Here is a 27,725-nt window from a genome sequence, read left to right on the forward strand (position 1 = left end):
TGGAAGCTTCCTGGGTTTTGACACCTTGAGAAATGAACTTGCCACATGTCCACTCTCGCTCAGCGCAGGTAGCCAGTGTTTCCTTTGACATTCAGCGCAGGTAGCCAGTGGTGGCTTTGAAATTCAGCGCAAACAGCTAGTGGAGCCACTGAATTGATCCTGAATTGACTTGTTTTTGAGTAGTTTCTGGTGGAGAACTTTTGTGAATTGCTGTGGTTTGTTAGCCTTGTTCCTCTAGGGGTAGGAACAACATGTTTAGGGACTTTGGATCCCTTAGATTATGGACATTTCATGCTCAATTCTGTAAGGCACAAAAATGTCTATAACAGTTGCCCCCTAAAGTATGAGGTCGTTTATCGGGTGAAATGCTTTATCAGGGGGATCCGAAGTTCATCCAATGCTGGGAGGAGACCTGTAATAAGATACAATACAATACATTATTTTTCATACTGCTTTCATGATCTAGCTGAGGCGGGCATTCCCATGCTCAGCTTTATAAATTCATTTTTTTGTACATAGAACAGACAATCGTCTAATGGTAGACTGATAATTTTGATGAAATTATCATCCTTTGAGTAGGATGATCATCTGCTGCAATGATTTACATGTCAATGTCTTTATCTTTCCTGAATATATATCGCAGCCCGGATGGATGAAACTAGATCCGGGGTCTTCAAACTCGTTCGATCTTCACTCTAAGTACAAGTCGATCCATGTGAGAAATGATCTGAAGTCGAACATGGAAAGACATCGCTTGATTACTGGTCAATGAGGTAAACTGTTAACAAGCGCGAGAGGAATCACCGATAATGATAATGACCCTCAAGGTACTGCAGTACAATTCACGTGGTGTGAATAAGGACTTGGCGTCGAACACCACGCAAAATCTTTCGGTCGAAGGTCATTGATGTATACCTGTCGCCGGAAGTGAGAAACTTGCCATTAAGGCATGCAAGCTTCAAAGTACTGAAGGGGTTGTTCCTAGATCAACTTCTTGGATAATGAGCTGATGTCGACAAGAATCGATCCGTCAAAGGAGGGCCTTAATGAATCCCACATTAGTGACACGGAACGGAGCTAATGATTTTGATGGAGGTGAAAACTATCTGTGACATATGATTCAGGGTGGCGGTCATGAAAGGATGAAGGATAATGTATGGCAGTGGATGGGACACAGTTGACTTTTCTGAACGACTTCTCTTGAACATGTGGCGACACTGATGCGATGGATCGGTAGCATTACCCCAAATATGGATGGTATGGCGAGACCATGGATGTGACCGGTGAATGAAACAACCCAACCCGATTGCGGTACGGAGGAAAAGTGTCATGTTCAAGAGAAACTTGCTACCATTAAAGTTTTCTTGAGTTTCTCCCAATTTTTCCCCAGTCATTGCTGACCAGTACCTCTTTATTTTTGTCAAGCTTGAGGAGGATAACATATGCTTGTTCTATAACCTGCCCTTCGGGCAAGCCCATCGCTATGTTTTAACGAGCCTAGCGATAGTGAAACTCGTTCTCGTCTAAAGACAAGTTTGTCGCTATTTAATGATTTTAACGAGTCTAACGACAAGGATAACTCGGTCCTTTTCATTTTTAGAGAGTCTGAAAAGGTACATAAAGTTAACTCCAAAAGTCCTTTTTCGTCATCTAATCCCTTAAGTCCGAAAAAGTATAAAACAATACAGAAGGGATGAATTTTCGATAGTTTTAACGAGCCGAACAAAACAAGCGCTCGATCTTTTTTGTGCAATAATCCCTCAGGTCCAAAAAGATTAAAATCTAGAGGAGGGATAGCTCTTCCGGTCGCTTTAACGAGCTGGAAGGCCAAAACTCAGCAATCTTTTCATATTTTACGATTCAAATGAAAAGAGCTTAAAGTAGACTCGTCTTTTGAGGAACGAGTGATAAATAGGGTTAGCAGCTGATTCCAGGTACAGGTTGGAATTTTCCAATCACGGCAGTGTCACAAGGATGGCTAGGTGAAATCACTCTTCGCAGTTGTTCCTCAAAATGGGTAAACAATCATATGGAGGTGAACGATCGGCCAAATGAAAAGTGGAGGTGACGGTGCAAACACGACCAAGGCTTTAATGGCTTATAAGGTTACATTCACAGTGGTTATTTACCGGGTAGTTCATTTTATAACGAGCTTAAACGCGGGTGGAAACATTTGCTCGATCTTATGTTTATTTTTTAACGAGCATGAACTATGTGCTAAAACTGCTCGGATCTTGCGTTTATTTTTTAACGAGCATGAACTGTGTGCTAAAACTGCTCGATTTCATATGGTCAAATTTTGATTTTTTACCATAACTAGCTTTGCCCTTTTTCAAAGATAGTAATGTATCCTCAATTGCTGCATCAAACTAGTTAGAAATGAACAACATTTGCTTGAAAATGAGATTAGAACCCTAATATTTTGCTTTAAACTACGTAAAAAGAAATTAAAAAGTGTTTTTACCTCTCATTTTACCATTTCATTTGAACTTGGTTTGTTGGAGCTTTGGAGGTGCCTCTTCCCCCTTGATTTTCATCAGCTGATTCCGGGAGATTCTGCGGACGATTTTCGGCGCCGTTTGGACCAGGTAGGAGCTAAACCCCAGCTCTTTCTTTTCATGGTTTCCTTTTTCCATTCTGTGCCTGTTTTCCTGTTCCCCTGAGCCCCTGGGGTTTCATTAGGGCGCTCTGCCATCAGCGCAGGTAGTTCACTCGAAACCTGCGTTGAATGTCAAGTTGCATGAAGGCAGTTTGACCTTCAACGCAGGTGGAACACTAGCCAGTTGCGTTGGGCATAGAAAAATAGTTTTTGTTGCACAGTTTTTGATGAAAATTTTTCCAGTTTCTCATCAAATCCAGGATCTTACTCTTTCTCTTGTTTGTTTTGCAAGGACTTTTGAGAAAAATGACCCTTACATGGCGAGAACGAGAACATGAAGAAGAGGACATGATTGCCCTCCATGACCCTGTCACGGTGAACGCGCTGCGGAACTGTGGCCTGCTGAAGTTCTTCCGTATCTCTGGTATGAGAGCACAGATCTCCTTACTACAATATATGCTTGATGCTTGGGATCCTATCAACCAAGTATTTCAGATTAGGGGCAAATCTATCCCCCTGACCGTAGTAGACATTTACTTCTTGACTGGCTTGTCGAGGCAGGGTGCTCCCATTTCTTTGTCAGGTTCGCCCGAGGGAATGACTCCGTGAGAGATTACGTCCGCCAGTATTGCAGGGAAGGATCTCAGCCGAGCAGAGACGGCAAGGTCGTTATCCGTGAGATTGCTGACAGATCTCTCAGGTCCATTCTGTATACTATTGGTAGGATGGCCGGTAGCGCATCTCTTCATGTTGCCAACAGATCCTACGTGCAGCACGCCTTGGAGTGCCTCCAACCGAAAATATTCAACTGGTGTGATGCAGTACTTCTTCAAATGAAAATTCAGTTGAACAAGGTAAAGGACGGGAAGCTGAAGAACTTTGGATTTGGTTCTATTCTGACTGCCTTTGCCTTGGAGAAAATACCACTGATGCAGCCTCAGTATATCGCACTCGACTTGCCTTCTCCTACCGAGCCACGCATGCAGAGATGGGTTGATCACATGTCTAGGCATGCTGGTCAATCTCAGATTTCTTTCACTGATACCTTCTTCAGGTGGTTTGAGCGTCAGGAGATGGTCTATTCCGAGTATCCATATGTTGGTATGGATTTTCGAGGCGATCCAGACTTGGTACTGCCGGATGGCGAACAGTGGGGCGCTATTGGTAAAATTTTCGACCATATTATTGTTTACTGTTCTTATTTATAATGTCCTTGTGCTTTATTCTATCAAGACTTTAATCAAACTCATGTGTGCATGCAGATGTTGGTCCTGTTCGTCCAGCAGTTCACCCGAGAGCGCCAGTCGCTGCCCCAGCAGGGGAGACTGCTGGGAGGGTTATTCTCCGCGACCTTGACGTGGCCGAGACCCTTACAGCTGTGCAGGAGCAGGTTGAGAGCCTTACTCTCGGCATTCCCGATGTGAGGATTGATGAGTTACCTTTACAGTTGCAGCGGCATACTACTGGTGTGCCTAGACGATGGACTCGTCTCTTGCGCATGATTGCACAGGCCGTGACGTGCTATCATGAGCATCACTAGGCTAGGGTGCCCCCTAGCATTTTTGAGTTTTTGGGTCATACGACCGATTTTTGTCTTGGTTACAGAACATTATGTATAAACGATAAACAACTTATATATATATATCTATATATATATATATATATATATATATATATATATATATATATATATATATTTTGATTTTCGGGGTTTATTTTGGTTGAGTTATATGATCCATATGTACAACATTGATGATGTGTCTCTTTTTATAAATGTTGCAAATGTCTATCTAACAAATAGTTTGCTAATGAGTCGGCTAATGTGTTTAAGTTTCTGGAAATATGCTGATATTGAATTAAATCAAATTGTCTTTCCAAAATCTTAACCCTTAGAAACATGTGATAAATAGCTGGGTTGCGGACGGAATATATACCATTGAGTTGTAGTATTACGAGTTGTGAGTCTAGCCCGACGATTAGTCAGCGTATACCATGGGTGATGGCATCAGAGAGTAGTTCTATCAACGCGCTATACTCAACGATGTTATTCATTGATTTCCCAATACACACACCTCTGAAACTTACTAACTCGCCACTTGGATCAAAAATGGCCCAGGCTGCGGAGGACAGGTTCCGCGAACTACGACTCGCTCCGTCGGCATATCCAACACATGTCTCCAGAAGGTTTGACATCTGCAATAAATGTAAAAGGGTGGATTACTCGACCAAAACAAACACTTTAGCGAAAACAAAATACAACAAAAGCATACAGGTTACTATTTAAGCATAGTAACGCTTGAGGTACAACCCATTATGGGGTTGCGCCAGTGGAATTCCGTCATAATCCATTAACTCGTAGGCTCCTTTTGCTAACACTCGTTTAACAATATAGGGGCCCATCCATAAAGAATTAAATTTACCTGCTCCCAATTTATCGGATTCTTGGTCATAAAGTAAGACCAAGTCACCTTCTGAGAAGACACGGGGTTTGACATTTTTGTCGAACTGCGCCTTGACTCATTTCTTATGGGCTTCGTTAGCCAAAGCGGCATCACAACGGGTTTCATCCAATTGGATTAATTCCAAGAAACGAGCCTCTTCTTCCGAAGTTCCGGGGAGGAGATCAATTGCGAGTTTAAGAGACGAGATTTCACACTGGATTGGCAAGACTGCTTCCAGGCCATACACCAGTTGGAAGGGTGTGAACCCAGTCGCATACCTTACCGATGTTCGGTAAGCCCACAAGGCTGAGTACAGGATTAGGTGCCACCTTCTTTTGTGAACCCCGATCATCCTTTGCAACATACGCTTCAGGACCTTGTTGATTGCTTCAACTTGTCCGTTGGCTTGCGGATAATACGGGGTAGAGATGTCGTGAGATAGCCCTAGCTTGGTAGTGATTGCGAAAATGCGATCCATGATCTATAACTATAGCCTGTGGTACGCCGAACCTGGCGACTACATGATTGAAAAAGAAAAGGGCAGCTGTTTCACCAGTGTTATCTAATGTAGGCATCGCCTCGGCCCATTTGGTAAAATAGTCAACGGCGACTATAATATACCCATGCCCACCGGTCGAGGTGGGGTTACATGTCATGAAATCGATGCCCCATTTGGCAAAAGGCCCAACAACAACTATTGGCTCTAAAGGTGCGGGTGGTCTTCTGGTTTTGCTATCAAAAATTTGACAAGCATGGCAACTTCTGACTGCGGTTATGCAATCTTTGAGCATTGTTGGCCAGAAGTATCCTGCTCGTAAGATTTTTTGTGTTGTAGCATATCCATATTGATGCCCCCCACACGCACCTGAATGACACTCATTCAGGGCTTTTTCGGCCTCCTCATGGGTAAGGCACCTTCTCAGAACTGTATCGATACCACGACGGTAAAGCGTATCACCGATGATCATGTAGTCTTTTGCTTGGTATTGTATACGTTTCTATTCTGAGTGAGAGGTGTTAGGCCTGAATTTTTGGGTTTGGAGATAAATTATTATATCTCCATACCACTCATTGCTTGTAGATATCAGAAACAAATGCTCATCCACGATTGATTCTTCGGATGTTTCATCGTTGGACGACGATGGGAGATCGCACAATAATTCTGCGAAGACTAAAGATTTCTTTGATTTGGATTTTACAAATTCCAGATCAAACTCTTGAAGGATCGCTATCCATTTTGAATATTTGCCCCCCAGCAATTGTCGCGACAATATATAAGTCATGGGGTTGCAATCTGATAGAATGGTAGCTTTCCGAAAGAGGACGTAATGTCGAAATCTTTGTATCGCTTGAACATCAGCGAGTGCTAGCTTTTCAACATAAGAATATTTGCTTTCTGTATCATTCAAGTTTTTGCTTAAATAATTAATAGGATGTTCAATTCCATCGACTTCTTGAACTAAAACCATCGCAATGGTCGTATCTGCTGCAGCCAGATACAGGTTAAAATCTCTTTGATAGTCCGGGGCATACATTAATGATGCTTTTACTAGAGAATCTTTCAGAGCATCAAAGGACGCTTGCGCCACCTGATCCCAGACAAAAGGTACATCCTTTTTCAAAAGACGAGTATAACCTTTAGCAAGTTCTACGTAATTTGGAATGAACCTCCTCAGAAAGTTTGCTTTCCCTTGGAGTTTCTGAATCTGAAGCAAATTTGAAGGTGGAGGCAAATTAATGATTGCCTGAACCTTGCAAGGGTCGAGATGAATCCCATCCTTAGAGACTACAAAGCCAAGTAAACGACCAGAAACGACGCAAAACACACATTTGTGTGGATTGAGTCTTATCTTGTAGTGTCGACAACGTAGAAATATCGCTCTTAAATGCTGCGGATGATCAGTCCACTTTCGTGAATGAGCCGGAAGCCAGTGTTGCCTTTGACATTCAGCGCAGGTAGTCAGTGGTGGCTTTGACATTCAGCGCAAACAGCTAGTGGAGCCACTGAATTGATCCTGAATTGACTTGTTTTTGAGCAGTTTCTGGTGGAGAACTTTTGTGAATTGTTGTGGTTTGTTAGCCTTGTTCCTCTAGGGGTAGGAACAATATGTTTAGGGACTTTGGATCCCTTAGATTATGGACATTTCATGCTCAATGTTGTAAGGCACAAAAATGTCTATAACAACAGGTGTGTCCCAAGTGGCATAACAGTGCTTCCTTGAGGTGAAAATTTTGAACTTGCCTCCCTTCCATGAGTGTCTAGTATGTGCTACCAAATTCTAGATCACTCTTCTAAAGATGTAGCCACCCTAAAGTATCGTGCCCACAATATTTGAACACAGTGATTAGTGCCATAACTCGTGGTAGGGTGAGGTAGTCTGCAACATTATTGGTGATTCCCTTCTTTTACTTAATGTCCAGATGGAATTGTTGTAGGTATGTGGTCCATTTCTGATGACGATCGTTCTGTAACTTCCCTAGTGTCTGTATAAACTGCAGGGGTCTATGGTTTGTGTGGATGACCGTTTCCTTCCCCAAAATGTAATGCTTCCATTGACAGCAGGTCTACATAATGGAATACATTTCTTTGTCATAAATGGGATACTTTCAAACACAATGGAATACATTTCTTTGTCATAAATGGGATACTTTCAAACTGTGTTTGAAAGTGTCTCACTATGGTAAGCCACTAGATTCCCCTATTGAGTAAGAATTGCACCAATAGCATAGTCGGAGGTGTCTCTCTCAATCTCAAATGGTTTTTTATAGGTCTGGTAATGTGAGCACTGGTGCAGAGCAGAGGTGATGCATCAACTTGGTAAATTCCTTCTATTGGGTTTCAAATAAAAAATATTTACCTTCTCTCTGCCCTTGGTGACTTGACTTAAAGGCCAAGTGATATGAGAGAACCCAAACACAAACCTGCATTAGATATTGGCAAGACCCTGAAATTTGCAGAGCTCTGTTAGAGTGGCTAGGGCTGGCCAATCCCGAATGACTTGTATCTTGGTTGGGTCCACATGCACACCCTGCTCATCAGTGATGTACCCTAGATATTGATCCTGGGTCATGCTAAAAATGTATTTCTCCAAATTGACACACAACTTGTCTTGTCATAGGGTTTGAAGGATCTATCAAATATGGTGGAAGTGCTCTTCCCAAGTCTAGCTAAAGATCAAGATGCAATATAAATACACAACTATGAATGGATTAGTGAAGGGTCGTAAGATTTCATCCATAAATCTCATGAAGGTTGTGGGGAAATTATTCAACCTAAAAGGCATGACCAACCATTCGAAAATGCTCTCCTTGGATTTGAAGGCAACCTTCCACACATTAGAGGGTTCGATATGCACCTAGTGATAACCAGATTTCAAGTCAATCTTGCTGAAATATTTGGCCCCCTTGAGTTTCTCTAGAAGGTCATTAATCCATGGGATTGGGTACCTATTGTAGAAAGTGATCTTGTTCAACACTCAATAGTTATTACATAGTCTCTAGGTCTTGTCCTTTGTATGTACCAATACAATCGGGCTCCCACATGGTGATGAGCTTGGCATTATGCGCCCTTTCTACAACAGCTCATGAATCTGCCTCCTAATCTCTTCATTCTCCATAAGAGAGTGTCGATAGATCGGTCCATTGAGTAGTGACATGCTCGAGGTCAAATTGATGGAGTGCTTGACCTGACAGTCAAGAGGTACCCCCGTAGGTGAGGTGGAAGTGTTCTTGTACTCCTTCAAGACCTTATCCATCTATTGTTTTTGTGCGAAGGAGCCCTATCTACAAGTCGTGGCCACAACCTTATTCTTTCCCTTAGGGCGAATCATAGTGAAAACAAATTTCCTGGTCTAGGAAATGATCTTACTGCATTTCTTTGTAGTGATCAAAGAAATGGCAGTAGACGGGGCTACCTCCGTCATCCTGTACAACTTATTGTCCAAATTAATAATCACAGAGAGAGGTCTAGACTCATATAAAACATGTTGCTTCCACACGTATGGTTGTCCTAATAATACATCACAAACTTCAAGAGGAGAAACATTACATAATACCTCATCTATGAAGGGAGTTATGCTGTATGGAAGGCGACACTATTGGCCGATGCAGAGATCTCATCATTGATGAAGCCACCCGATGGTGTATGGTCATAGATGTGTTGTCATCGGTATGACTAACATTTAACAGACTTTACTGAAATAAGGTTCTTTTGGCTCTCACTGTCAACAACGAACTGCAACAGAGAACCCTTCACCAACATCTGTGAGTGGAAGAGGCATTCCCTCTCCTCTCAATACTTAGGCTCATTCTTCTAGATCTTGGTGGTGGCCACAGTGGCACTAGGCTCTACATTGATGATATACTTCCCTTTTTCATTCCCCTTGTCAGGTTCTAACTCAAAGTCAGAACATGTGTCTAATTTGGAAGCCTTCAGCTCAACCACCAGTGGCTGCTTGGCCCAACACTCACTTTTGTTGTGAGTGGAGCTCTTATGGAACTCACACAATTTTCCTATGTCCTTCTTTGACTTCGTGGTGTTTTTATTTGCTTGCATCTTCAGCGGGTTGTTCTGGGTCACCCCGCCTTGGCTTTGACCTTTGTTCTATCATTTTGGAGTACCTTTTCCTTCCTTCAAATTCGCAGATCTGAAATCTCACTTCTTTTGTTTAAACTTTTTCTCAATCTTTCCAACACATTGGTATGTCATGCCAAATGAGGAGATATCCAAGAACTCCATCTCGTCCTGGATGTACTTGTGTAGATAGTCACAGTACTTGAGTACCAAATGCCGCTCATAATCCTTGATACCCAATTTCGTGTGGAGGGTATGGAAAAGATTTGTGAACTCCACCACATCTTGGTCCCTTGACTGTCGTAGTGTGGTCCACTTTATTTATTTATCTTCATAGCTCCTTACAAGGTAATATTGTTCCTTGATAGTGTTTAAAAAAGAATCTCAAGTGGGTGTGTTTGAAAAAAATGTGGATTCTCTCTCGTCCTTTTGTTCACAATAGGTTTCCCACCAGTCCTTGACGTGTGGGGCAACTTTGAGAAGTGAAAAAATAATCTTTTCCCGGTGGGAAAGTCATGAACTAAAAAATATCATTTCATTAGATTCAACCATTTATATATGATGTCTACATCTATCTAGCCCTCAAATACGGGTTATCAAAGTTAAATTGTACCTTAAGAGGAGTGGCGCCTCTAGTGTGGCTGTTGGATGAAGATGTGTCGCCTATGGGTAGTCGTTGAAGGATTTGGGGAAATTTATGGATCATCACGTTCCTCTGTCGCTTGAGGGATTCCTCAAGCAATCTTTGGATAGGATCTCCTACCCGCTCGTCTTTCTTTTCTTCCACCAAGGGAGGTCGTTGGGGTTTGCGAAGCTACCCTTACAAAGGTTCAACTAGATTGAGCCCTAACTCCTTATACACTGACCTTGTTGGAGGCATGCAAAGAAAAACAGAGAAAGAGTAGATCGCTCTGATACCACTGATCCAAACTTAAATAGGAATGCGAAAAATTATAGATATAACCATAAATACAGAGACGCAACAGAAGTAACACTTCATTTCATTAATATCAAAATACTGAAATATGCTTACAAATAGAATGGAAATAAACTAGCTCGGGCGATGGTAGCTTATCTCTTAAAAGATATGTGATCGATACATCCCTTGGAACTGTGTTACAATGAGGCTCAAGGGCCTATTTATTATTGAACAACAAGGGATAACCCTAAACAACCAAATCCCTAACCCCATGAGATGGAACGCCAAGGGTATGTGGGCCCTGTTGGGCTTAGTTGGGCAGCCAACTTCTTGGGTCGTAACCTGGTCATATTATCTTTGTTTGCAGCATATGATACCTTTTTGGAAATTTCTCTCCGAGTAATATAGGATTCACGGTAGACCCTTGCCTATGACTACAAGTCTGTTGCAGACCTCAAAAAAGCATCGTTTAGGGGGTCAAAACTGCTCCGGAAGTTCACGACCCAAAAAACTGCTAAAAATAGTAAATGTTGAAGTAAACAAGGAAATAGATGAAATCAATTGGAGGTCTTGGTGGAATAGGTGGGTGGCCACCAATATCCACCTGGATCAAGTGGCTAGGTACATTACACGTTCTCACTATGGACTTGTTGTTGGCACTATAGTTTAAATAGCTACTATATAATCTTCTACTTCCTCTACTATGATTCAACATCCCATTCCTAAGTGCTCCTCTCAACCATGGAACCAAGTGGCAAATTATTTATTATAGTCTAATAGTTTTCTAGGATTAGGGTTAAAGATTTTGCATACCTAAAACCTTGATTATTATTAGCATTTTGGACCTTCTATAACTTTCTTAAATTCCACATATTATAATTCCTACATGCAAGAGTAATGGAGGTCTATGCGACATCCACTCAGTGACATGGTTGTTAATAAGATGTGACAATTTGCAGGAGCCATAACTTTCACATATGAACTCCATTTGAGTTGATTTTTGTATTGTTAGAAATAGTTTTTCATTAGAATAATGTTGATGGGATGCAAGCTATTCATGCAAAATTTTAATGTGAAATGTATTTTTCAAGCCTCAAATTAGTTTTAGGAGTTTTCAAACCCCAAATTATGAAACTCTAACTTGCCCCTAAAATGGGCCATGCAAGCAAATTCTTACAATTTTCCCACCTATAAAGTACCAAGATATATGAAATATGAAATATTATATAATGATCTATTCTAACTTAGAAAAGGATCTTCTTAACTTACTTTGTAGAAGAAAGAGAGAGTCTTAGTCTTCCATATTGTTGCGTTAACACTAAGACTTATATATTTTGATTTCCTGAGAAAATATAGAATAACTTCATTTTTTTTTTAAATAAACGTACAAAACATATGAATATAGACACTCTCTTAGATCATCTTAATTTGGAATATTTTAAGCATTAAAATATTTTAGCCTTACTGCTTTTTAATTCCTTTAATTTAGTAATTTAAAAGAAAACATTTAACCACAAAAATATGTTATCTTTTTTTTTAACAATTAGTCCATTTAAATTTAAAATATTTTTTCACTAACTAATAGCAGGAATATTTTAATACATCTTATTCAAGCATTTAGCATAACATTATAAACATGGTTTTAAACACAATATACAATATATTTATATGTTTGTACACTATCGATTTTTTTTAGAAAATTTTCTAATTTTCATTTAAAAAAAATGAAAATTAGATGTTACATATGAATAGTTGTGCATTCAAATATGAGATAATGAAAACATATAACAATCATTCACTAACCATTACTCTACCATTTTTTGGCGTCATTTTGTCTAAAAAAATAAATTAATCATCAAGGATTGATATACCCACACTGTATCTAAAATATAAAGTTCTTTTAGATTTGAAAATTTTAATATAAATTATATACATAGAAAAACCATAAATGATATATGTGTCATTCATGATTTTATGACATCAAAGGCCTATGGTAATATTCAAAGGTTGTGTCTTCTATCTACTCCATAATCTTCTATGAGCCCATAATCTACAAAGCATTTTCTTTAGGAAAAACATCCACATGTGTGTTTCCTTTTAGGTACATGTGACAACATAATGTATGATTATAATCTTTTAAAAATAAGAATCAGTGGGTAAATATGACATTTATATGCCCATTGATCTAATTAATAACTATTAATGAATCTCCAAAAATCGATAAGAATTTACTTTTTTTTTTATATTGGAAAACGTAAAAAGAAACTTGAGACTATATAACTCTACGTTACTGTTTAATCCCTACCAAGACCACTCTAAAACTTAAAATCTTCACACACAAACAAAGAACACAACATCTAGATCCAATTTTTCTTCATGTGAGTAAGACACAAGGGTTATACTAAGGTTCTTACTAACATAATAGATGACGTGTTCATTTTTAGTTCCATGAAGCTGAGATATACAAGATGAAGTCCCTCTCAAAGTTAGGTGGGTTGATCAAGGGAGCAGAGACAAGGGCATATTTGAGGGAATCAAAGGATTGTTGAGCTTGATCATCCCAAAAAAATGGAATTTTAGATTGAAGGAGTTTGAGAAACCAATGAGCAGTGATGGCATAATCAAGAACAAACCAGCGAAGAAAGTTGGCTTTGCCTTGGAGGCTTTATAGCTAGAGAAGGGTGCAAAGAGGAAGTTTCAGAATGGCTTGAACTTTGAGAGGGTCAAGAGTGATACCATCTTTGGACACAATGAAACCCAAAAGCCACTTGGAAGGAACTCAAAATACACAATTAATGGGATTTAGCTGAATGTTATACTTGTGATATCAGAGGAAGATGGTACACAAATCATCAAGGTGTTATGATTGAAGTTTGGAATGATGAGTAAAAATTTGAGATATGCAAGGATAATGTGAGATATGTCACGAAAACAATATGACATGGCACACTGAAAATTGGCTCTAGCATTCTTTATACCAAAAGGCATGACCCTATAAGAAAAATTTACCTATGAACTAGAAAATGCAGTTTTAAGTTGATCAACATAGCATATACGTATCTGGTTGTATCTCGAGAATCCATCCATAAAGGAAAGGACCTCATGTCAATGATTTGATCATTGAAAGGTGTGGAGAGCTTATCTTTGGGACAATCTTTGTTCAGATCACAAAAGTCCATGCAGCCACAAATAGTGCCTTGTTTCTTTAAAATATGAATAGGGTTGGACACCCATGTGGTGTTTTCAATGGGATAAATGAAACCAACATACTTGATCTTGTAGATTTCAGCTTTAATAGAATTGTGCTTGGAAGGATGGATAAGCCTTTTCTTATGGAAAATAGGAATGGCACCAGCCCATGTGTCAATATGATGTTCAACAATGGTGGGATCAAGTTAGGGAATCTTGGAATAACACTAGGCGAAAACATCACATAATTCTTTGAATAACTTAGTGTATGCATCAATTTATTCTAGGGGACATTGTACCCCAAAGGTGATATTTTCTTTGACCCCTGATTTATTCGAATTGTTAATATTAATGGTAGGGGATATATTGGCCATATTTCCTTCCTAGAAATAATCTAGTGTGGGAATGGGAATTTTGAACCAATCAACCTCATCATGGATGAAGTCTTTGGACTCCACAACTGTTAGGGTCCCACCCTAACCCCTTTATTTATGTAATAGGATCAAGTCATAGTTATAGTTAAGTAAAGAGTCAATAATTGTAAGTGGTTAGCCCACATTTAATGACGGGACCACGGTTAGTTGCAAATGGGCCATGATATTAGATAGATGGTATTAATAATAACCATGGTCTTGCCCCATGGTATTGCATGTATGAATCCTATATAAATGATAGATACTCCCTGCAAGGAGCATCGTGTCTTATTTTGTAATCAAGCTTAGCTCTATTGGAGGTTGCCCCCTCGAAGAGGCAAGTGAAATTTGCTTTCTAAATAATAATATACTTGCTGTTATTGCTCTTGTTCTATGTTCTGGGTATATTTCTTCGCATATTTGGTATTCTGGTATCGTCTTGCAGGTTAAGAGCATAACAAGTGGTATCAAAGCACTTTCCAAGGCCGGTGGGATCTCCATTTTTTAGCAATTTTTTTTTGGCTAGAGACGTGTTCCAGCTTTTTTAAACCATGGGATTTGTCATTGAGCGCATAAACCTGCGGATTTGGGGAGGCATGCATGTAGGAAATACAAGAGGTGGACACGCTTGTTGGACTCCCTTGTAACCCCTGTGGGTACCCCTTTGAGTAGTGGCGCATTAGACAAAATTGTGCATGGATTGTCTTCCAAGTACCTTTTGGGTATATCGGAAGCCCCCTAGCTCCCTTGAAACCTCACCATAGATAAATTGTCAGTTGTCTTTCTACTACAGTACATCAAGAACAACACTCGGAGAGATTACTCGACCGTACGATAGGGTAGTCGGGTTGTATGGCTAAGGGTACGGTTGGTCCTCCTTGGTTAGTGCCCTGAAAAATTCGGCTGAGTACTACTGTCAGACCCTTATGTATATTGCGATCTGTAGCAACTAACACTCTTGGAACCCATAGTTCCCTTCTCTATTGCGGGATCATGCATAATCTCTCCCATATCAGAGCTCGCAAGTGGGGTTTGCAGCAGTAGCAGCAATCAGTTCTACCATTCAGATTTATCAGAACAACGATTCAGATATATTAGATCCATCATATCCGTAGCAAAAATTAGTTCTGTCATTCAGATCTATCAAATTAGCCATTCAGATTTCTCAAATCCCTCAGTTCCACCATCCAGATTTTAGTAGTTGTGTGGGTTCCTATACTTGGGCGGGATTTTCGCAGGACTTTTGGCAGCATTGACATTTCAAGGATTCGGCGACTGCAGTATTCCTAAGCAAGGAATAAAACTCTGCTAGGAGTTAAAAAAAAAGTCTGAGACCCCTCGGGGCACTTATTGGTGACTTAGCGCATAAGAATCAGGACGATGAGCTGAGCAAGGTGGCACCATTCAATTGTTAGTGCCAAAAAAAATTCGGGCGGTCCCAAATTTCAAGTAAATTAGCTTGGTGCATGGTACAAACTAGAAATCAAGCTATGGTGAATGAAAGGATGGACACCCTTGAAGCATCCTTGAAAGACATCCAAGAACAGCTGACGAAAATAACTACAACACTCTCTATGGGCAAGGCAAAAGCCCACGAGGAGGCATATATTGGCAATGAACACAGTGAGGGTGATTCTAGCTACTCTCTTCACCTCTGGGGCACTGTTATCGAGAAATCTAGTGTCCACCCGGAGCTGCTAGTCCCACTAACACTGGTAGCTATCTTAGAAACAAACAAACTAAAACTACTTTCATTTTCCTTTATGAGAAGTAGATAAGAGGGGAATGAAGGACACCAACCTCAGTCTTGCGCTTGGTTCCTTTCTCGGTTCCTCTCCCTTCTGATAGATCCTTTCCACTTCTCCTTCGTCTACCCAGCTTTAAAGAGCACCTGTGGAATCAAAGCAGCATAATACTATCGAAGAGCAGAGATCTACAGTCATAAACAATATAGGACCAGATATATATTGACCACACAAATGCATATATCATCAAACATACAAGAATGTGGAGGAAAACTTGAATAGCTTTATTAATATCAAGAATAGAAAAGAGGATTACAACCAATTGTTCTGACCCAGTGTCATCCTCCAACATGAAAGCCCTTCTTTCACCTCATGAAAAGCTTAGATCACCAAACACTATGATATTCCACCAAGAAACCAACAACACTTCCTTACAAGATACAAAATTCCAGCCTTTGGATCTCTAGGATGAGGGATCCATATATAGATGATTGTAGGGGGGTGAGTCATTTTCTGGGATTTTGATTAGTGTCCTCTCTCTGATAGTTCTTGATTCCACTTGGAGATTGATGATCTCCTACTCATCCCTGGGCGAATTCAGAGAGGCAAGTGTGATAGGTGAAGTTTCTGGAAGATTCTATGATCATCCACCTCACAAAATGTCTCTGCCATTTGTCCACTCTCGCCCATCGCACCCTACAAAAGGGCTTTTCAGTATGCATCGCACCCTTTACATTGGGTAGGTGGGATGCATCGCACCCTTAGCATTGAGCAACCTGTATGGTCCATTTTTGACCAGTTCTGAGCAGTTTCCTGAGGAGAACTTCTGGGAGATGATGTAATCAGTTGACCTTGTTCTTTTAGGGTATGGAACAACACTTTTAGGGACTTAGGAGCCCTTGGTTTATCAAAATGTATGATTGGGGTTGCAGTGCCCAAAAATGTCTATAACAGTTGCCCTCTAAAGCATGAGGTCGTTAATATTTTGATGTCGGGTGAAATGCTTTATCATGAGGATCTGAAGTTATTCCGAGCTGGAAGGCAACCTGTAATAAGATACAATATAATACATTATCTTCATAATATTTTTCATGATCTAGCTGAGGCGGGCATTCCCATGCTCAGCTTTATAAATTCATTTTCATGTACGTAAGACAGACAACCATCTGTGTGGCAGACTGATGATTCTGATAGAGTCATCATCCTTTGATTCGAATGATCATCTGTGCAGCAACAATGTACATTTGATGTCTTTATTTTCCTAAATATATCGCAGCCCGGATGGATGAAACTAGATCTGGGGTCTTCAAACTCATCCAATCTTCACTCGAAGTACAAGTCGATCAATGTGAAAGATGTTCTGGAGTCGAACATGGAAAGACATCGCTTGATTATTAGCGCATGATGTAAGCTGTTAACAAGCGTGAGAGGAATCATCGATAATGATGATGACCCTCAAGGTACTACAGTACAATTCGCGTGGTGTGAAAAAGGACTTGGTGTCGAACACCACGCAAAATCTTACGGTCGAAGGCCATTGATGTAAACCTGTCGCCGGAAGTGAGAAACTTGCCATTGAGGCATGCAAGCTTCAAAGTACTAAAAGGGTTGTTCCTAAGTCGAATTCTTGGATAATGAGCTGATGTCGACAAGAAGCGACCCGTCGTAGGAAGGCCTTACTAAATCCCACATCTACGACACGGAACGGAGTAAATGATTTTTGGAGGTGAAAACGATCTGCTGATACAGGGTTCAGGGTGGCGGTCATGAAAGAATGGAGCGTGAATGTATTGCAGCAGATGAGACACAGGTAAATTCTCTGAGTGACTTCTCTTGGACATACCGGTGACACTAACATGGATTGGTAGCATTAACCCCAAATATGGATGGTGTGATGGACCAATGGTGATATGACCAGTGAACGGAATAACCCAACCCGACTCGGACGCGGAGTGAAAGTGTCATGTTCAAGAGCGACTTGCTACCAATAAAGTTTCTTCAAGTTTTATTCCCAATTTTTCCCCAGTCATTGCTGACCAGTACCTCTTTATTTTTCTCAAGCTTGAGGAGGATAACATATGCTTGTTCTATAATTTTCCCTTCGAGTAAACCCATCGCTATGTTTTAACGAGCCTAGCGACAGTGAAACTCGTTCTTGTCTGTATGGAAGAGTTTGTTGCTATTCGGTTTTAACGAGTTTAACAACAAAGATAATTAGGTCCTTTTCAATTTTAGAGAGTCTGAAATGGACGTAAAGGAAACTCCAATAATCCTTTTTTGTCACATAATCCCTTAAGTCCAAAAAAGTATAAAATAATACGAAAGGGATGAATTTTCGGTAACTTTAACAAGACGAACAAAACAAATGCTCGATCTTTTTGTGTAATAATCCCTCAGGTCCAAAAAGATTAAAATATAGAGGAGGGATAACACTTCCAGTAGCTTTAACGAGCTGGAGAGGCCAATTTCTCGAAAATCTTTTCATATTTTATGAGTCAGATGAAAAGAGCTTAAAGGAGACTCATTTTTTGAGGAACGAGTGATAATTTCAGGTAGCAGTTGATTCCAAGTAAGGTTTAGAATTTTCCAATCACGGCAGTGTCACAAGGATGGCTAACAGGATCACTCTTCGCAGCTGTTCCTCAAAAGGGGTAAAAAATCAAATGGAGGTGAATGATCGGCTAAAATAGAGTGGAGGTGATGGTAGGAACACGACCAGGGCTCAAAAAGCTGATGATAATGCATTCACAATGGTTATTTACCGGAAATTGGTTCATTTTTTAATGAGCTTAAACTTTGAGGGAACGCTTGCTCATTGCCAAGGTTTAATTTTTAACGAGCTTGAACTTTGCATAAAAACTGCTCGTGCCAGTCGTATAATAAGGATGTCTCATTGATAGGTTCAATTTTTAGGGAGCTTGCACCATTCAAAACTTTGCTCCGGATCCTTTCATTATGAAAGCTAGGAACGACCAATCCTACGAGTTTAAAGGGTTGAGAAACTACAAACTAAGAAAATAAATGGTCGCTCTTCGCTTGCATGCAAAAAGGTTTGCATGCCCCCAGGTATAGAAAAATAGAGTTTCCAGGTTACCATATGAAAGCTCTCCATCCGCGTTGCAGACAAAATTCTTCCTTGGCGATGTCTACCGAAATAGACAAAGGTGAGTGTCTCAATTGCCTCCACTCACATAACTTTGACAAGGGAATCTTATTCCAGTCTAATCCCATTTTCCTAAACAGACGGGTGTGTCAGACTAGTCATATCTCCTCTGCGGAAACCTACCCTATACCCAAGGTTTTCCTGCCGAAACAGACCAGGGTGCATGCCCCCTGGGTTTCAGTCATGTCCTCCCGAATCACTCATGCTATTCAGCTGGACGGACTTGAGATTGATGAAACATTCCTTGTGTGAAAAGACCGTTTAGGGATGGCATTTGACTATTAGCTATGTGTGAGCTAGGGAACGAAAGCTGGTCTACGAGCATGACCACTCAGCCTTCATGCAGAAAACACATTACTCTAAAGAGTGAGGAGACAATGGCTCCCATGCTATAAATATAGTCGCGTCCAAGGAGTAGATTATAATCTATAGGTCCTCGGACTACCATTACGTTCATGTAAATGGTTTTCCTACTCAACATTATGGGCACATTGGGAAGGATCCCTAACGGTCGACTGGTTCCTTTGTCAAAGCCTGTCAGATTTCTCATTTTAGGCAGAAGCGATGGCGAACCAAGCGCTTCCCAAGCAGTTGAGGAAAGGATACTCATAGAAGCCCCTTCATCTATGATGGTACCGACCATGATCATTTTGTAAACTTGTACAATGATTTGGAATGGTACATTAGCTGGTACACGGGATCTACCTAGTAGATTCCAATCGAAGGAAATGACTAGGTTGCTTGGAGGTGGGACCGAATAGACGGCCGGATATGACTCTGACGAACTTCCTTCCTGCAGTAAAGGAACGGGTAGATTGCCCCCATGTTCATCGGAGTCTGTGTTTACAAAAAGAATTTGAACGGTGTCGTTCTCATTATCTTCGGTGTTTGTATCATTTGAAGATGGACCTTCTGAAGACAAGATCGGGTCGACTGCCACCTCGACCTTTTGACTTTTTTCTGGTATGGATTCAGCGGGTTTATCTTCAATGACAAATGCTTCGACCAACCACAATGGTGTGTCGGTCGGATTTTCAACTACCAATGGACTTGGCAAGAGTTTCTTGTATCCAGGAGGAAGCCGTAGCGGTGAAGTCAGACGGTTATCCAAAACTCTTTTAGCTTCATCTAGGAAGGGACAATGGTGGATGACGTGATCGCCTTCACACAGTTTACAAGGAAATTTACATTTCCTTTTTTGTCCAAATGCTTTTCTTTCACTAGTTGATGATGTACTTTCAACATGATCTTCAGAGGTTGATGACACCGGGTTGTGCAAATGAGGAGACCGGTCCCTTAAGATCCGAGGGATGTAAGGACAATCTCGATGATAGTGGTCTCCTTTGCAAATGACACATGGAGATTTAGGCTTGTATGGTTCAGTGTGTGGATTTTCACTAGACGATGCCTGGTTACCCCTCTTCGCCTTTGGCTCCTTCTTCTTCTTCTCTTTCTTCTCCTTCCCTTTCTTCTCCTTCTTAGTTACTTGATTTTTGGCTTTACCAACTTCATCAAGCGAAGAGGAAGGAGGAGAGGGAGAATCGGATGAAGTAGAAGGTTGGGGGGTAACTTTAGTATCATCTATTTGCCGACTCGATTGTTCAGGAATTATGGTGTTCTGAACGACGGAGGTCGAGAAGAGCCATATTGGCAAGCCAATAGTCAATCCTGGAAGTGACAATGTGGCCATATGAGGTGCACCAACATCTCCCCAAGAGGAGAAAGGACTAGGATTCCCTCCGAGGGGAAACCCTTGGTTAGTGGACTCCATTTTTCTCAACCTAAGACCAATGCAGGAATGGTGATATTATTCCAATTAAAATAAATTTTTAGACGCTTTGACACAACTTGTTTTTTCAATTTTTAAGAGTCGAGAAAAAACAAAAGATGACTCTAGTCGCCTTCAATTTTTAATGAGCCTGAAGTGAAAAGTGCTCAGATGGACCTTTTCCTTTAAGGAGTCTAAAAAGGAACAAAAGAGACTACTCTGGAAATCTAGACAGAGGGATTACCAAACCAATCGCAAAACTGCAGAATACTTTTTATGGTACGGAAGTCAATCTTCTGGAATGTTGTGTTTAGTGCATTGTGATCGATAGGGCGGCAGACACGGCTTCCTATGGATAAAGGATATAGCCTATTGTGGTCTCCCGATATATACTCGATGGTATGTGGGAGCACAAGTCCGTACTGGCACTTGTCATCTCAAAGAGGAGGAATCACCCAACCAACAGTGAAAGCGACAGTTACCAGGATTTACGACGCCAGAATATGTCTCTAGCCTAGACTTCTAGATGTTGTGCATTAGGTTCCAAAGCGTTTTTATGTTCATTGAATTTATTTTACAGTTGATCTTTCTTAATAAATTTTCCTTTCAGGTTCACCGTGTGATGTAGATATAATTCCTAAAATGTAATCTAAGATGATATGTAGATATAATTCCTAAAATGCAATCTAAGATGATATGTAGATATAATTCCTAAAATGCAATCTAAGATGATAAACAATCATTTAATCTTCTTTTTGCAATGAAAATCCTAGCTACTAAAGAAAGAGAGATGATATTATTTCAACATAGAGCAGAGAGCACACACTAGATGCACTGTCCTAAATCAAACCAACAAGTAGTCTAAATGCAAATGCACATGCATGTATTTGTTTTCATCTTTCTTAATGTGTGAATGACAAGAAGAATGCTAAGTACAAATCTGAATTATCTTTTCAAAGCAACAGTACTAACAAATTTCTTTTCAAAAACGAAAGGAAGATAATGACGACCCTTTGCTATTTTGAATTGAAAACTGCATTTGACACTTGAAAAATTACTAATGCAAATCAAATACAAGAGTAACCGTATAATTGATCGTCGAGAACAATAGAATTCTTTTCTTTGACTGAAAACGACACTTGCGACACTTTCAAATCAGAAGACGACAGTTCAATTATGCTACTTCTTTGTAAAACAGAATTGAAAATGGCACACAATACATAAAACATTCACAGTTCTTTGCACAACGGAGGCAGAATGATGGAAAGGAATGGAGTTTCCACAGTGGTATATTGATCACAGACATCAAAACTCCTGAATAAAGCTGAAGAGAGTGAACACAGAAACCAAAATCTGAGATCAGAAGAGGTCGTGTCTGATCAGCGCACCTGTAACACAGGGAAATTGCGATGCAGTGCACCTACTGCACATAGGAGGTGCGATGCATCCAGATTCCCAAGAGGAGAAAGTGCGATGGTCCAGGGACGAGACTTCAACTGGGTTCCGGGTCACAGTTTGCAGCTCAGTTCAGGGATTTAGGCGGAGCAACTGGTGAACAATAAATAGAAATCACAGGGGCCAATCTAATGAGGTTACTAGAGCTACCACTAGGGCAATTAGAAGGTTTGCAAATCGATTGTTCAGTTTATAAACAAAACCTGGAGATAGACTAAAGCAGCATTGATCTACTTTGCACTTGCATAGCAAATGCAGTTCAAAGGCTAGCTAGCTTGACTTCAGGCTCCATCTGTAAGTTTATAAAACAAACAAATATAGACAAGCAAACAATCTATTCGCTCCCCAGTGGAGTCACCATTTTGTTATCGGGAAATCTAGTGTCCACTCGGAGCTGCTAGTCCCACTAATACTAGTAGCTATCTTAGAAACAAACAAACTAAAACTACTTTCGTATTCTTTTATGAGAAGTAGATAAGAGGGGAATGAAGGACACCAACCTCAGTCTTGTGCTTGGTTCCTTGCTCGGTTCCTCTCCCTTCTGACAGATCCTTGTCGCTTCTCCTTTGTCTACCCAGCTTCAAAGAGCACCTGTGGAATCAAAGCAACATAATACTATCGAAGAACAGAGATCTACAATCATAAACAATATAGGGCCAGATATATATTTACCACACAAATGCATATATCATCAAACATACAAGAATGTGGAGGAAAACTTGAATAGCTTTATTAATATCAAGAATAGCAAAGAGGATTACAACCAATTGTTCTGGCCCAGTGTCATCCTCCAGCATGAAAGCCCTTCTTTCACGTCATGAAAAGCTTAGATCACCAAACACTATGATATTCCACCAAGAAACCAACAGCACTTCCTTACAAGATACAAAATTCCAGCCTCTGGATCTCTAGGATGAGGGATCCATATATAGATGATTGCAGGGGGGTGAGTCAGCTTCTGGGATTTTTATTAGTGTCCTCTCTCTGATAGTTCTTGATTCCACTTGGATATTGATGATCTCCTACTCATCCTTGGGCGAATTCAGAGAGGCAAGTGTGATAGGAGAAGTTTCTGGAAGTTTCTATGATCATCCACCTCGCAAACTATCTCTGCCATTTGTCCACTCTCGCCCATCGCACCCTACAGAATGGCTTTTCAGTATGCATCGCACCTTTACATTGGGCAGGTGGAATGCATCACACCCTTAGCATTGAGCAACCTGTATGGTCTAGTTTTGACCAGTTCTGAGCAGTTTCCTGTGGAGAACTTCTGGGAGATGATGTAATCAGCTGACCTTGTTCTTTTAGGGTATGGAACAACACTTTTAGGGACTTAAGAGCCCTTGGTTTATGGACATGTATGATTGGGGTTGCAGTACCCAAAAATGTCTATAACAGGCACCCACCAACAATCTCGTCCGCGACCACCCAAGCTGGACATGCATAAATTTGATGGCTCTCACCCAATAGCATGGATAGCACAAATGGAGCAATATTTCAATCTGAATTACTCCTAGATAATACCACTCAGCTTAGTGTGGGGATCATGTACTTGGACAATGAAATATGGCAATGGTGGCAATGGCATCAACGTTGCTATGGAAGGCCCTTAACATGGGACACATTCAGAAAAGATCTTATGGATCGCTTTGACCATGACTCTGCTTTTTTTGGTCGTCTCACTAAGCTCCAACAAACTGGAACAGTAGATGAATATAGTACAACCTTTGAAGCCTTAGCTTTCCGCACTTTAGGTCTACAAGATGAGTTCTACACGAAATGGTTTATCAGTGGTCTTAAAGAGGCCATACAAGCCCACGTCTGACTGCACCACCCTCCCTCATGGCTAGAGGCTTGCAAGATAGCTCATGAAGTAGAATGTGCATTAGTGGCCCAGTCCAATCGCCCAAATTTCACCGCCAAGGGTCGCCCCCCATAGGCTCACAACACTACCCAAACACTCAAGGTTCAAAAGGTGTCACCTGCAGAAATGGTGAAAAGAAGAAAGCAAGGATTATGTTACTACTGTGATGAAAAATACTCCCCCGGGCATAAATGCAAGGAGCCCAAATTTTTTCAAATTGATGCTACTGATCACAGCTCATCGAAGGAAGCCCCACCACTTGAGGAACCAGAGGAGGAAGAAGAGGACAACCAGAAGGACAATGTACCTGAAGAACCAGTTATTTCGCTGCATGCGTTGGCAGGGATTTCTTCGCCTCAAACTCTCAAAATCAGAGGTTTTATTAAGCATCGCCTAGTAATAGTCTTGATTGATAGTGGAAGTACACATAAGTTTATCCATCAAAGAGTTGCAGAAGCAGTGCATTGTTTTGTATGAGCAGTTTCTAACTTCCAAGTCCAAATTGCTGATGGGGGACCAATGAAATGTGAAGGCCACTATGAAAATGTCAAACTTCAAATGGGGGATTATCAGTTAAAGACCCACATGTTTTCCATACACATGGTAGGGTGTGACATTGTCCTAGGTGCTAAATGGATTCGCATACTTGGCCCAATCATAATGGATTTCCAGGAGTTATATATGAGCTTTAAGCAGAACAACCACACACATACCCTTCGTGGACTCCAGGCATGAGCTCCCTCTATCATCAGCTCACATCGGATGGAAAAATTGTTAAAAAAGGGCCATCATGGAGTTATAGCTCAATTTAATGCCATCAGGCCTTCGAACCCAATTCTCTTCTGATTCATCCTTAGATGCAACAGATCTTAAATAACCATCTGCTAGTCTTTGACAAGCCTCATGAGCTTCATTCGTCCTAGCATTAGTCCTTATTCATCACCGGTGGTCATGGTGCTCAAGAAAGATGGGGAATGGTGTATGTGTCTAGACTTCAAGGCCCTCAATAAGTTGACATTCAAAGATAAATTTCCCATCCCAGTTGTTGATTATTTTCTAGATGAACTAAATGGGGCTCAATTCTTCACTAAGCTTGATCTTTGCTCAGGCTACCACCAAATTCGCATGAAAGAAGTCGGCATTCCAAAGACTGCTTTCAGAACTCATGAAGGCCATTATGAGTTCTTGGTCATGCCATTTGGTCTTTGTAATGCCCCATCCACTTTTCAAAGCCTTATGGACCACCTGCTCAAACCATATTTCGGAATATTTGTCCTTGTTTTCTTCGATGACGTCCTCATCTACAGTCGCACTCGAGCTGCACATCTTCGGCATGTAGATCTGCTCTTGCAACCGCTCCACAAGCATAAATTATTTGTTAATATGTCCAAGTGTTATTTTCGCATGGAAGAAGTTGAGTATTTGGGCCACATTGTGGGGCATGAAGGTGTCAGGGTGGACCCCAAAAAGATCCAGGCAATGTAGGATTGGCATCAACCTAAGACGTTGAAGAGCCTGAGAGGATTTTTGGGTCTCACGGGCTATTATCGCAAATTTATCCGCAATTATGGTCGCATTATAAGGCCACTCACTCAACTCCTCAAGAAAAATTCATTCCTTTGGAATGATGAAGCACAACAGGCCTTTACAGCTCTCAAAAATTCCATGTGTTCCACTCCAGTCTTAGCACTACCTGACTTCACCAAATATTTTGTCATTGAATGTGATGCTTCGGGTATGAGTATTGGGGCAGTCTTAATGCAGGAAGGTTGACCCTTGGCCTTCACAAGCCAACAAGTAAGTGGGAAGAATCTGGGACAATCTACCTATTTGAAGGAGATGATGGCCATCTTACATACAGTAGATACCTGGCGACCTTACTTATTGGGGTGATGCTTCCTAATCCGCACATACCATCAAAGCCTTAAATATTTTTTGGAGCAATGCCTATCCTCACCAAAACAAAATAAATGGCTCGCCAAAATGCTGGGATATGATTATGAGATAATTTACAATAAAGGGCATGAAAATATTGTAGCAGATGCATTATCACACCAATTTAAGGAAAGTACCCTTCTCGCAATTTCCCTTCCCATTCGGGAATGGATTGAAGAGGCTTGAAAGGAATGGTTTTCACATCCTTGGCTCTCCCAACTCATTACTCATTTGCAGGCGGATCCAAATTCCACCAAGGGCTACTCGTGGCAAGATGAGATTCTTCGCTACAAGGACAAAGTCGTAATATCACCAACATCCACCCTCAAAAGCCGCATTTTGGCAGAGTTGCACTCATCTACCACTACAGGACATTCAGGCTTTTAGAAGACGTATGCTCACACTCGAAGATCATTTTTTTGGACAAGCATGAAAAAGGACATTCTTACCTTTGTAGCTAAATGCGACGTCTGTCAGCGCCACAAAGGAGAGACAGTCAAAGCACCAGGCACATTACAACCATTGCCCATCCAGGCATCAATATGGACGGAGGTTTCTATGGATTTCATTACAAGTCTTCCAAAGTCAGGAAACAAGTCAGTCATCATGGTGGTTGTGGACAAACTTTCTAAGTATGCTCATTTTTGCACCCTACCCCACCCTTTTACACTCACTTTGGTCGCTCAATCTTTCATGGATCAGATCTTCAAATTGCATGGCATGCCCACTTCCATAGTGTCTGATCGTGACCCAGTCTTCACCAGTAATTTTTGGCAGGAACTCTTCCAGCTACAAGGTACCCAACTAAAACTTAGTACTTCCTATCATCCACAAACTGATGGTCAAACTGAAGCAGTCAAAAAATGTCTGGAAATCTACCTTAGGTGTTTCACTTCAGAAAAGCAACATCTCTGGGTACAGTGGTTACCTCTAGCTGAATGGTGGTATAACACCAACTATCATGCCACCACCAAAATGACTCCATATGAAGCAGTTTATGGTCAACTCCCTCCTTCCCCTACTTCTTATATCAAGGGTTGCTCGAAGGTACAAGCAGTGGATCAACTCCTACAGAACCACACAACCATTCTCTCCCATCTTAAATATAATCTTCATCAAGCTCAAAACCGCATGAAGCAACAGGTAGATCAGCATCACTCAGAACGTCAATTTCGAGAAGGGGATCAGGTATTTTTGAGGCTACAACCATATAATCAAACATCACTCAAAGACAAGGGTTGTCAAAAACTATCTCCAAAATTCTACGGACCGTATCAAGTACTTCAGCACATTGGAGAAGTGGCCTACAAGCTAGCTTTGCCACCCACTGCAAAAATCCATCCAGTTTTCCATGTCTCATGCCTCAAGAAAGTGATTGGGAACAATTGTAGAATTCAAACCAGTCTACCTAAACTGGATGAAGAAGGTTCAATTTGGCTCCAACCTGAACAGGTCGTGGACACACAAGAATGGCACCTACATGGCTGCATGATCAAGGAAGTCCTCGTCAAGTGGAAACTCCAGAAGATGCCACCTAGGAACCAACCACTATTCTTCAGCAGTTTCCGTAGCTTCAGCCTTGAGGACAAGGCTATTCTTATGGGGTAGGGCATGTTAGGATCCCACCCTAACCCCCTTATTTATGTAATAGGATCGAGTCA

The sequence above is a fragment of the Pinus tabuliformis genome, chromosome Q (assembly GCF_031772625.1).
Source record: "Pinus tabuliformis cultivar Carrire ecotype Pingquan chromosome Q, CPIR1, whole genome shotgun sequence".
Lineage (NCBI taxonomy): Eukaryota > Viridiplantae > Streptophyta > Pinopsida > Pinales > Pinaceae > Pinus > Pinus tabuliformis.